This window comes from Pleurodeles waltl, chromosome 6 (genome assembly GCF_031143425.1).
Source record: "Pleurodeles waltl isolate 20211129_DDA chromosome 6, aPleWal1.hap1.20221129, whole genome shotgun sequence".
NCBI classification, from domain to species: domain Eukaryota; kingdom Metazoa; phylum Chordata; class Amphibia; order Caudata; family Salamandridae; genus Pleurodeles; species Pleurodeles waltl.
This window is the reverse complement of record NC_090445.1, coordinates 1,492,669,220-1,492,682,629: the sequence shown is the minus strand read 5'-3', so window position 1 is coordinate 1,492,682,629 and position 13,410 is coordinate 1,492,669,220.

Here is a 13,410-nt window from a genome sequence, read left to right as displayed (position 1 = left end):
TATTTTAGTATATGGTTTGTGTTGCCCCTAGGCCCATTGTAATCTATTGTGTTTTTCACTGTTTGCACTGTAAGTACTGTGTACTTACCTGATTTTGGTTGCAAGTGTATAAATTGTGTATAATACTTACCTCCAGTAGGAGTATTGCCTCTCAGATATTTTTGGCCTTGTGTCACTAAAAATAAGTACCTTTATTTTTGGTAACACTGAGTATTGTCTTTCTTGTGTATCAGTACGGTGTGACCATAGTGGTAATGCAAGAGCTTTGTATGTCTCTTAGTTCAGCCTTGGGTGCTCTGCTACAGCTACCCCTAGACAGCCTAAGCTGCTAGACATTGCCTACATTTCACTGAGGTGGATCACTGGGCCTGGTATAAGGTGTAAACACCTCTGGTACCCACTACAAACCAGGCCAGCTTCTCACAGTCACTAAACTAAAGTACCTTTATTTTTGGTAACACTGAGTAATGTCTTTCTTGTGTGTGAGTACTGTGTGACTACAGTGGTATTGCAAGAGCTTTGCATGTCTCTTAGTTCAACCTTGGCTGCTCTGCTTACAGCCACCTCTAGACAGCCTGGTTTCTAGACACCTATTACAGTTCACTAATAAGGGATAACTGGACCTGGTATAAGGTGTAAGTACCTTGGGTACCCACTACAAACCAGGCCAGCCTCCTCCACAATGGAGCAACAACTTTGTCAGGCATTTGACTAGTTCTCATTTGTATGCATCCATGCCCATAGCTATTCCCTTCTCTTTGAATGGCATAATAATTGATATGTCTGTACTGGTCAGACAGATGTTGCAACATATAGTAGGTAGGGCTCAAACAGGGCCCTAATATAGCTACCATCCACCTCGCCTTTACTATGTTACTACCATTTTTCATGGCAACAAATCTGATTTGAAGACCTCTTGATGGCAGCCATTCAGACTCCTTGTTATTAAAATTCATCCAAGATGTTTGCAGCTGCATGTGATTTCTCCATGGCGAACATGGCTGCTGTTGTATGCCACCAAACCCTCTTAAAAATGCTCCTGGGCCAAGAGCTGTTGCTTTACCCGTGCAAAAGAGAACCAGTGTGCAGTGATGCACATGTAATCAGTAGCATGACAACTGGCCCATATGTCTGTAGTCAGGTGGATAGTGTGAACAACACTTTACTGCAAAGATTGTCCAACCAATTGCAGCACATCATGATGCAGTGCTGGAACAGCATCTCCGGCAAAATAGGTCCGACTTGGAACCTATCATTCAGGCAGATGGTTTCCACAAATTCCAGGAATCCCACTCCTTCCACAAAAGAAAAAGGGAGGAGGTCCAACGCTAACATTTTCCCTGCTTTCTGTTGAGCAAACATGCCATTGTGTGGTTGGAGTCATAGGGCCGCTCCTCTCTAAACATGCCGGCAATAGTTGCCTGGAGTTTCTTCTTTTCTGGGGCCACAGATGCAGGCGACTTTCAAGACGTAGGTGGTGGTAGACTTAGTGGGTGTCATGGTGCACGCACCATATGCGATGGTGTCTAAATCTGACTGAGCTTTCCTTTGCCATTGCGAGGTTGATGAGGTGGGTGATTCTAGTGCACTGCTGGAAGCAGGGCTGCTTTGCATGAGGAAATTACCCTCTTCTTCCTCATCTTCCACCATGTTTTGACCAATTGCAGCTGATGTTTCCTGGTTCTCCCCACCTTCACCACCAAGGCCATATCCAGCAATGTTTTTAAGGTGCTCCTCCCACCAGGATTGTGTGATATGTTTTCATATGGCTCATCTGGCCTTCAGTACTATATTGTGAACCAGGCTTACCTCGACGAACACTTGCATGGCAAATGGAGCATATTGCAATGTTCTCCTCCTGTTTGCTAATCATAAAAAAGTCCCAAACTGGGGAGAAGTACTTTTCTACTGGGATACTGCCAATGCCTGAAGATTACAGTGTCTGCCTCGCTGACAGACATAGAGGGTCATTATGAGTTTGGCAGTCTTTTGGGAAGACAGCTGCGGTGGCAACTGCCAAAAGACTGCCATGTTGTCGGTAATCCGACTGACGTATTAAGAGTTACACTGTGAAGTCCGCCAAAAAACAGCCAATTTCATTAAAAATAGCCAGGACACTGGAGGGCAGAAAAGAGGCAGTTCCACCACCAGCACTGCCAGCCCGATAAAAATCCTCCCATCAGATTATAATCTACACATCAGGATATCGGTTCTTCCATGACGGAAAACCAATGGTGGTGCGCACCACAGCGGTCTCAACTCACATCACATTGACCACAACACCACATTGGATAGTTTGAATACCTCACACCTACAAACTGCACTAAAAAAACACAACCCTACACAACCCACAATCCTTTGCAACCTGAACACCATACACAACCACATAGAAGAAATAGCAATCCCACAATTATAAATATAATGATTTGGCATCTACACACATTTCACCACGCATACATCACACACCTGTGAATCACACAATTTACTTTTACACACAACACACTACAATAGTCACCCACTCACATCACAGCACCAACACCTCATCACTCAAGTATTTCTCACCCTTATTCCTTTAACACTACCTCACCGTCTTCACCACCACTATCTTGTTCCCACAAAAACACCCATATTTCACGGATGATGACTAGAGGGTCATGGTGGGCAAAAGTGTCAGGGTAGACCTACATCTATTCAGAGCACAAGTACAGCAAACATCAATTGCCAGGAAAATGGGGTTGTGGCAAGGAATAGTCAACAGGGTCAATGCTGTAGGCACCTATCTATGCATAAAGGAGGACATCGTGAATAGGTAGAACAACCTCCAAGGGAAGGCGCATTCTATGGCATACAGGCACCAGCTGACGGTATTGAAGATTGGCGATTGGCCCCCAACACCTTCCCCTACTTTCACATCTTGGGAGGGGAAGGTCTTGGTCATATGCATCCTGTGGGCCTGACAGGAATACCTAGGGGAGTGGAGTATGATAAGGCCCCATAACATTCATGTCACCCAATTGTTTCATCCTGCATGCTCCCTCACCAACTTAACCCAGCTCAATTAACAAACCACCCACCATTCCTCAGTCCAAATGACCTAATACCCCTCAATGGCATGCCACATGCACACTAAACTCATCTGGCACCACAGCCCTTGGGAATGGCATGTGAAGTGCTGGGAACTGATAGCACTACAACTCCCAGAAAGCAATATCCCACCATTATGAAAACCTGAACAGTGCACCAAAAGTGAGTTGTCATTCATGTGAAACTAACTACCAATATAACCCATCATAAATTTCTAACTGTGAAAAAAGTTTATGGCAATGTCAGTAATGCAAAGGCCCACTCCCACTGTCTTTACAAGCAAAACACAGCTGCAGCTAAGTGCCCTATCAAACTGTCCTTAGAACAAATATACCTAAGATTGAAATATACTCATCTGGGCTGGAAATCTAGATGCAAAAGTGAATGCATATTCAGCAAGATGTCAATGTGTACTGCTTACTACCAAACTGTGTCCCTACTCTGACACTACTGTGCAGTTTCCAACATTTATTGTGCCACGTATCATGCCAGACACTTCACTAGGCAACAAAAGTGAACACTCATGTCAATAGTCGGACAACATAAGATGCTATCAGCAGGTTAATGACTACTAACATAGTTTAACATCTTTAAGCATGGTGTATGGTATTGAAATTACAGAGTCTCATGTCGTATTAAGTAAGGTTTTGCATCAGCTGCCATTGCCATTTTTGGGGACCTTGTTAAGGAACTGTGTGCATCTCACACAACATCACTAATACCCAAAATGAAACATCACTTGTGGTATCACATACTGCAACTCTGTGTTCCAATTCTCCCACACGTAACCATCCCATTGCCATCATGAATAGCATTCCAGAGACTGCCACTACTCCTCTGGATGAAGGCCCCAGTGAGGACAACACCCCTCGATGTGTGGACACTGAGGACGAAGCTGGCCCATCAGGGTCACCTGGTCAGTTAACAACTGTCAGCCTCACCCTGCCTACTCCAACTCCACCCAACCCTGTTGCCTCAACAGCCAGTCAATTATTCTCCCCTAAACCTGTGTCCCCAGGACTGTTTCATACATTTTGTGCCCCCTAGTGCAGGTACCTGAGTCTCACCCTTCCACCCCTGACAATGATGGTCCTGCCACCACTGGGATTGGGCACACTGTGCCAGAGGCACAGACACGCGGGGGTAGGATGCGTGGGAGGGATAGTGTGGGCCAGAGGATGGGAGCTCAAAGGGACAATACTGACCAGGAAACCATCTCCCAAGTCTTGGGAGCCTACCAAAATTCCCAAGGCTTGATGGTCCAGGTAGTCACCATGATGGGGAAAATCCAACAGCTGCAGAAGGACAACCACCAGGAAGTCATGCAGCAGAGGCAGGCACAAAATGCCATCCTGGCTTCCATTGCTGGGGCGACAGTAATAGTACTCTCAGCAGGTGTGCCACACAGCATCAGGCCTCTTCCACTAGTAATGACTCTTCAGGCCCTTCAACATCTGCAGCTGCTAGTGGAATGAAGGCCCTGCCAAGGGAAGGACAAACCTCAGACACCCCATCCTCTGTAGCAGAAGAACCCTCATGCAAATGTGGACCCACAGGCAGCCATCCAAGAGGAGCAGATGCCAAGATCAAACCGACTGCCAGGAAGTAAACCTCTCCAGAATGGTATCCCTTGTGTGCCACAGATATACCCTGTTGATTGTTCTGAAATTTCACTCCATTTTCCTGTGTTGCAAAGACACTGCACTTGTGTTACCTAATGGTGTAGCAGCTACCCTGATGATTTCAGTCACCATGACAGAAACCTTCACTGTTAACTGTGTGTATTTTTTATTAATATTCACACATATTATTTTGCACTCCCAAATAAATAACACTTTAACACAGGTTCTGTGTAGTTGTCATTTATCAACCATGTACAACTGTCATTTATGGCATCTACGGTATCAATATGCCCCTATGTTTTGTATAAGCTTTGTTATGAACATCACACGTGTGTTCTATCACCAGGAGACTCATTATATTGGGTTTGTAGCATGGACAGAAGCAAATACAGCTGTATTCTACATCTCCACACATGTATTCCTAGATTTGTAAACAGCAGATAGATTAATACTGCTAGTGACTTATGATTGTCAGCTTAGGTGTCATACACTACTAAGCCATGTGGTAGAGAGGTTAGGAACATGTCAGTCTTTCTACAAGCCAGGAAGCTTACATATTGGTCATTTGCAATACCATGTAAAACCTTATCACATACCCATACCTTAGCTTCTGAATAATCATATTGCATTATACAGACAGAGATCAGTACTGATGTCCCCAATTCAGGGACCTTTCACTTATGTTGCTCACGTACCTGTAGGCTTGCCACTCACTTATGTCAGTCCACAGAGACATAAACATTGGTCTGCAAATAGGAACACACTGACAGTTATGTTATAGGTAGGTCTCATACATTAGAAACCATAATGATGATAGAGGCTCCACGTCAAACTTTTCACATGTGTCAGACACATGGACACACACATTATACCATTTGATCACCTCCAGTACCAAACAGATATTCATGGTGGGAAAACACACTTCCACCCCAGTGTCCCAACAGTCTGGACATATTAGATGCACTCCACATACTCATACCTGGTTTCATCCTTGTCCACTGCTCACGGCTACCTGCAATTCCCATCTGCCTCTGACACTCTCTGTGACTTGCCACTGATGAAGAGCCTAAGTGAAACTCAGCAAATCTGTGATTGATAGAGATGAGGGGTAGGACATAGTTGTAAACATACAACATACATCAATTCTGAAAAGTAGTTTTCACAAGTGTAATCTCAGAGCAAGGTTGTGGAACATGTAGCAGGCAACAATTATTTGACATATCTTGCTGGGTGAGTAGAAGAGTGCTCATCCAGATATATCCGGGCAGCAAAATCTTGCCTTCAGGAGCCCAAAAGTCTGCTCAATGACACACCTTGTCCCTCCATGGGCCTCAGTGTAGCAGATCTCCCATGGCATTGTTGGGTACCTCACTGGCATCAGCCACAGTTTGGGTAGCCTGAGTCCCCTGTAAGGAATAAATATAAGAACACAAACATATATCTGAGACATGCACAGTTGTGATAGCAATAAAAACTTATCACATGCATGTCAAATGTGACTTACTTAGCAGCCAGGCCCTCTATGTGTAGAGTTGTGTCATCAGCAGTAGGATATCGCTGTTGCACATGTTGAAGGAATCATGGACTGATCCTGGATACTTTGCACAGACTTGTGAAATGCACTGATCTGCCAAACACCACTTGGACATTGATGGAGTGGTAGTGCTTCCAGTTCCTGTAAACCCGTTCATTGGCACTTGGGGAACCAAGGCAATATGGGTGCCATCTATGGCTCCAATCACATGTGGGATGTGTCCCATTGCATAAAACTCTGCCTTCACATAGGCCAAATCCGCACCTCGGGGAAACCTGATGTAGCTGCCCAGTGTGTTTCAACAATGCAGACAGTACATCCTTCAAAACTAAACTGAACATGGGCTGAGAAATCCCTGCAACTAGGGCCACTGTATTCTGAAAGGATCTAGTGGCAAGGAATTGTAGCACTGATATGACTTGAACGATTGGAGGTATACTATTGGGATTGCGAATCGCAGGCATCAGATATGACTCCAACTGATTACAAAGGTCAATCAATGATTCTTTGCCTGTTCAGGCAATAGATCTGCATAATATGTTATTCCTCTATGGTATGGTCAACTAGTGGTATGTACACTGGAGGTAGTCTTCCTCTCCTCATTCAAGGGTAACTATGTGGAAAAACAAAAAGATTGTATGAGGCTCTTACAATGTACACATAATCGATATGCTCATATACAAGTCCGACATATCTGCTGTTGATGTCAGCCACAACATATATCTGAAGTACAGCATCTTGCTATGCATCCTATCACTCTCCCCTTTCTTCACATTCCCTGAATACTTTAATGTACTCTACATACATATTCATCTGTGACTGTCAGTGTTTGATAGTCCAACTTAGTGCACATGTGAAATGTACTTGTTGTACCTATGCTACATTCCGGACGCACATAGGATGTAGAGAACAGTTGTACATTCACATTTCCACCACCCCCTCTGTCACATAGCTCTTAATACTCACACACACACACAATTAGACTATTAAACAGGAAGGCAGCACTCAGTCATATTTCACACAATATAGGGAACTGTTAATGACGCAGATTCCCATACTTTCACATACATATAATTGCATCAAAATGGCAGCTGCCTGACTTACTGTACTGGACATGAGGAAGTGACCTCACTCTGCAAGCGGATGTGATCATGATGGTAGGTGGTTACCACCGCGGTGGACATTGCCATTGAAACACATTTCTGCCTATGGCAGACTTGGCCGAATAACGATGCCCGCCGGCAGTGACGGTCCTGTACGTGGTAGCTGTGATCACCATCTTCTGCAGTATTGCTCACTTGACTCCTGACACTGCTGTCAGCAAGACCTCCACTACCTGAGCTGCTGTGTACTGCCACTGGCAGCTATCATACCACATCCTGCAGGGGATAGGGTCCCAGCCTTTCCTCCAGAAGAGCTGCACAAGCTTGTTGAGGAAGATCTACCAATCTATGAACAGATATGTGGTGCACCAGGAAAGCAGGTGAGTCCAATGGTCTACCACTGTGTGAAAGTTGGAGAGTATAATGGTGTACATAAAATGTGAATTAGTAAAGGTTTCCCAACTACTGTCTGGTTGTATGGAAATATGTACATGTGCTTAGGCAGACAAACAGTAGTGTCACATGGTAGATCGTGTGTAATATAACTTCATTCATACACAGTATAGATTGGAGCATGGACAACAATGATGTAGTGAGAACGGTTTCTGTAGACACTCCACGTTATGAACAATCATGTGTGCTGGTCATATGTGTGTAGTATATTCAAGGTAGAGATCATGCATGTTTTATGGGACACTCCACTTCACACATGGGCTGCCTGCAGATGCTAACTTGTGAAGGTGTTTGCATACTTTCTGTGACTAAAGTGTTTTGACCACTTGTATTGGTATGGTGCATGTGTACATGACTTTCTCCTTTTGTCTGTGTCATCCATGCAGGTCAATGCCCATCAAAAAATCGAATCTGGCGTGCCATTGTCAAAAAAGTGGAGACTCTGGGAGTTCATAGCCGGTGGAGCACCCACTGTCTTTGGTCTCAGACCATTCCTATTTCACTGGATCTAGCTCTATGTGCAACATAGGGTCTTGCAGGTGAGAAACAGGCCAAATATTCCTAAGTTGTGAAATAGTCAACTTCATGTGAGGGTGTTATCCCATTCAGATAGTTCACATGGCATACTTGCTACACTTACTCAGATTTGTGAGAAGGTGTCTCTAGTGTTATTAGTGTACTGTACTTTGGGAAATGTGATGTTTGATCAGGGTGGACATCCTACATGATGAAAAACATGGTGGTAATTATACATTACTAGTGCAAGACATATCATAGACATGTGAGTTCAGGCTAGCTTTACCATATATGTGGTATTGAGAAGGTAAGTGGCTAGCCTGCTATTCATTTAGCCAATTTATTTTGCCCATCCTACATAGGACAGGACATATCCTATATAGGTACCACATCCACTGTATTTTGGCAAATTCTTGTGTGCATTTGTACTTCCTGCCATTTGTAAGATTTAAGATGTAGGTTTGGCATACTAGCTTTTGCTAATCTGAATATGTTTTGAAGTATTTTAGTATGGATATGATCTGTATCCATGATTACATAGTATTGCTGGTGTTGTAGTTGCTAGGTTGGTGGAATGGTATATGTTGCCAGTAAAATTGCTGGACTCTATGTGTATGTGTCAATCATGGTTACTGTAGATGTGGTTTATGTCAGTGTAACTGTAATCCAAAGATGTAAGGTGACTCATATCTGAAGGGCTGATAGTGATAATCATTTGATCAGGTCATCTTGAGGTTGCTACTTAGCATGATTAGTAGAATGGTATGTGGCCTTTATGCACATCACAGGTGTCCATCATATTCAAGGTGTTGGCATACTCTCTGTGACTGTCTGTGGGTGTATCATGTGTGCCATGGAGACCCTTGTTGGTATACATGACACAGTTGAGACATGTATTGGAGAAATGGTTTGGGAGTCTATCATTCTTCAAACTTGGATATGCCAAATGCTGTTGATGCATCTGAGTCATTTGCCATTGTGAATGTTTTAGACACAGTTACATTTTAGAGATGTCATATCTAAGCGACATGCTGTGTAGAATTTGGATTGTGATGAGGTGACTCTCATTGAACATGACATTAAACAATGGAATGAGTAAATATAGACTTGGAGTAGGTATGAATTTGATATAAAAATGAACACTGATTTCCATTGATGGTTTGTTGTTTCACAGTGATGTTCTATTTAGGGATACACTTATTATTTTTACAAATCATCTTGTGCAGAAATATTGTATGTTTTAGCTATACTGATAGTATGGTGATGCAGTGGTCAAACAGTAGGCTCATGCTGGGTGTGACATTGTTGTCATATGGGGTTGTGAGAAGTATCTTGTTGTGACATGATGTTAGCTCAAAATCTTTCCTACCTGGGAGTGTTTTACACATAAATGTGCTGTTACTGTTGTGTAAGGTATAATGTATGTGTATGTAAAGAATGTGATGACCCTCCTCTCTCTGTGTTCCTCACCTTCAGCATCGGCAGGTAAAGAAGAGAAGGGATAGCCGTGTGGCGAAGCTGGTGGCCACGGGACCTGGAAAGCTGATACCACAGGCACTGAGGGACCCAGTGGCCCGGAGGGCGAGGAGAATGCCAAGGGGGAGACAGGATCAGTTCTTCATCCTCGGAATCCTCCTCCAGTGGACACTGACTGGCAGTGTCAGACCCATCTGGGACCACCCCAGCACCAAGTCTGTCACTCCCCTTACTACCACCGTCCTCACTGTAGCTCCCCACCCAGTAGCTGTGCTCACTCACCCAAGAGGGTGGGTGTCTCCTTTGCCGCAGGCACCTCTTCCCCTGCCGCTATCAGCCCTGTTGCCCTCAGTGAGGAGGCTATTAACCTCCTGAGGTCCATCTCTATGGGACAGTCAACATACGTGAATGCCATCCAAGGATTGTCAACTCATATCCAACAGAATAATAAGTTCCTGGAGGGCCTACACAGAGCAAAGGCGGGCCTACTGAGATCCTTTCAGGCTCTAGCCTCCACACTGATGGCAGCCAGTCACACTTTGTCTCCCGTCCACCCTCCAGCTACCTCATCCTAGTCCCAACCCCCTCTTCCCTGACACAGTCAAAGCACACAGACAGACAGGCATGCTTCCACCTCAACATCCAAGGGTAGCTCAGATAAACACAAGCACCACAAGACACAACTTTCCCTGACACGCCCACTACCCCCAGCATCACTGACAGCACACCTTACACACCTGCAGATACTATACCAACATTCACTGATCCAGCCACCATACCAATCCTACCCACAGACAGCACCACAGCAGATCCTCAGACATCCACTCCAGTCACCACACCCACAGGTACCACAACCACTGACACACCTACATGCAGCACATCTACCATAGCTGCAGTCACCACCCCAACAGAAAGTCACCCACCCACCACAGCACCCTCCAGCACCTCCACCCCCTATCATTCCAAAACATATAAATGCCTGCACTCCAACAGACACCCACCACGCACAAACATACCTTGAACAGACATGCACTCAAGACATCCACAACAACACCTCAGATAATGACTCTCTCTCCCTCCACACCAAAACCCTTTTTACATGACAGTCCTCCTGTGTGTAAGAACTCTTTTCTGAGTTTGACCTTTTCCCCACCCCAATCCCACCCTGTGATACCCTTAAATGTTCAGTGTCCCTCCCCAGGTACAGCCCTTCCACCTTTAAGACCTCCCTTGCCTCTCCCTGAAAATACCCATGCCCCTCCCCCGCCAAGAAGTCTACCCCTCCTAAGAAAACACAACCCTGCCCTAAACCTAAGATGAAGTCAATACCCTACCCCCCAAACCATATCCCAAAGGCCTTCCTCCAACAACAAAACTCCAAACCCCCTTCTACCACTCCCTTCCCCATAACGTCGAAGGTGCCTGTCTGCCTCCTGATTGCACCTACATGTGGAGGTTACATGGCAGTCAGGGTCCAATTCGGGGAACAGATATGTGCACTATGTGCATTGGTACTTTTCTTTAAGGACTGGCCTATGGCCTTGGTTTTTCCTACTAATTTTGTTTTTTTTGTTGTTGGCTTCCTGTGTTAATCTTTGTAATGCATTTCATTGCCTAGTATGGAAGTGTTCATGGCTGACGTTAGTTGTGTATCTGTATGTGTGTGTGCTGCTTGGGCTACCTGTGTTGTATAGTTGTTTAGCCAGTTTGTAAGGTTGTGTGCAGTGCTTGTGTCTGAAAGTGGTAGGGTGTGTGTTGTGTGTTATACATTTGTGTGTTAAAGATTTTTTGTGGTCTTAGGACTGAGTGTTGTTTGTGTTGAGATTTGTTTGTTGGTGTGTTGTGTGGCTTTATGCACTTTGACTGTGTAAGTGTGCGTCTTTTGTGCATGATATTTTAGATACGATGTTCTATATAAGTTGTTCGGTAAGTAGTATGGTCATGTATTTGTGTGTTTGTTTTGTTTTGCCTCTTAGTGTTACTTTGAGATGTATGCATGATTTGTCTCTGGTTAGTGTCCCCTGTGGGTCCCTGCCATGAAACTGGAGTTGGTGCTGTTGTGTTGTTGTTGTGACATATTGTGGTGTTGTGGGGTACTGTGTGGGCGGACTGCTGTGCGACAGGGGAGGACCGGGAGAACCGCCACTCCACGAGGCACTCACCAACATGCTGGGAGCATACTACCATTCCCAGGAGATGATCGGCCAGATATTGGCCAAGTTGAAGAAGACCCAGCGGCTGCAGGAGCGACAGTACCTGGGGAGTAGAGAGGACCTGAGGGACATCCACACCACCCTGGTCACCATTGCAGGGGTGCTGGCTGACATGGCCAACACCATGAGGGAGGCGGTGGCACACCAACGGGCCCCTGACTCTAGCCACAACGATGAACAGCCCTCCACCTCCGCAAATGCTAGTGGACAAGATGCCCCACCACAGGAACAACAGGCCACCAGCACTCCACCCCCTGCAGAAGGAGAACCACCATGCAAACGGTCCCTGCGATCCAGGCAGAAGCCAGAGAACATTGCCAAGACCCCTGCCAGGAAATAAGACTCTCCTGATTGTCACCCTTGTGTCCCACTCTGTCACCCTGTCCAGCTTGAACTGACATTGCTCCACTTCCTATGCCCCCTTGGACAATGCACCTATGATCCAAATAGTCTGAACTCTATCATGGACTTTCCTCCATTATCACCCCAGCCCATTGCACATCCCCATTTACTTCTCAGCATTGAAATAAACACCCTCTTAAAACATACAAGTATGGAGTTTGTCAAATAATTTAAGGATGTATTTTTTTAACAATCTGTAGACATCACAATTAGACTGTACAGTTATGTATACATATGTATGACCTGTAATGTGCTGCAGTCAATACACCAGGAGCCAGAGTAGGGCAAAAAGATCTGTGAATAGCATCATTTGGTGGAGGAGCAGAGGCACCGGCGACGGAGGGAGCTGCATCCCACATGGGCCTGGAGGCCCAAACCACCGACCGTGAGGGCACCAGTGGGAGGGAGGGCGAGGGGAGCACCACAGCGGAGTCTGGAGGGGACAGTTTGGACAGTTATACCTCATCCGATGGAAGCTCCCTGGTGGTGGCTGACACCTCTGTGGCCACCCCAACAATAGGTACAGCCACCACCCCCATATCAGCACCACCCTTCCAGCAGCCCCTCGGTGTGTTTCCTGTGCCCGCTCGCCCAGGAGCGTGGGCATCTCCTTCACCCCAGGCACCTCAGGTCCTTCCCCAGTCAGCCCTGCTGCCCGGAGTGAGGAGTCTGTTGACCTCCTGTGATCCATCTCTGTTGGGCAGTCAACCATTGTGAATGCCATACAGGGGCTGGCAGGGCATTTGCAACAAACAAATGCTGTCCTGGAGGACATTCACTCTGGCATGGCGGCCCAACAGAGATCATTCAGGGCTCTGGCCTCCTCCCTGATGGCAGCCATTGTCCCTGTCTCTAGCCTCCCCCTCCAACTTCCTCTACCCAGTCACATTCCCCTCAACCCCAGCCTATCCCAAGCACACCATCAGACCAGCATGCACCCAAGACAACACACAGGAGTGGCTCAGGCAAACACAAGCACCAAACATCATCCCACAGGCACTTACACA